The sequence below is a fragment of the Alligator sinensis genome, unplaced genomic scaffold, assembly GCF_000455745.1.
Source record: "Alligator sinensis unplaced genomic scaffold, ASM45574v1 scaffold1093_1, whole genome shotgun sequence".
Lineage (NCBI taxonomy): Eukaryota > Metazoa > Chordata > Crocodylia > Alligatoridae > Alligator > Alligator sinensis.
The window spans coordinates 298093-298808 of record NW_005842538.1 but is presented as its reverse complement, the minus strand read 5'-3'; positions in this window follow the sequence as shown (position 1 = coordinate 298808).

Here is a 716-nt window from a genome sequence, read left to right as displayed (position 1 = left end):
CTAGAACACCTCTAGGGTCAACAGGAGAAAAAGCATGTCCAGGATCAGTTGCCATGGAGAAGCTGGTGTGTCATGAATTCACATAGTAAATATAGTAAGAAGAATGTCTTGCATTAGAAAACTTGTCTAACTCTCCCAGCTATTTTGTTGCTCTAATAACAGATATCACTATAAGAAATTCTTGCCTTTTGCATAAATTCACATGCTAGCTTACTTTATGGTAACATTTTTGCATCACCACAGCCTTTGAAAGACCAGGCCAGAACTGGCTGTCTTCTCTCTCATAGCACCGTCTATTTGTATTTGTTAGAATTTTTTTTTTTTCAGTCAACTAGGGCTGCTAAACCTATCTTCCACTAGTTAAAAATAGCCATTACCCATGTCTGATTTTACTCTTACAAATTTGTCAGGAATCTTTTGTCACTTGTAAATACAGTGTAGAACTGCATGAGGTTCATTGTTGTATTTAGATTTTTTTTGTCAGAAAAAAAATTAAATTTGGTATGCATAATACAATACTTTTTTTCTCTTTTCATACATCATTGTTGCTGATAAGAAGTTCAATTTAAGCCAGAATTCAATAGTATTCAGAGATATACCACTATCACTTAAATTGTAAAAAAACCCAAAAAACATTTACAAGAGTTCAGCACCCCTCTTAGAGGATATTGTGGGGTTTTTTATAGTTCTTATCATTCACTGAATATGAGCAATCT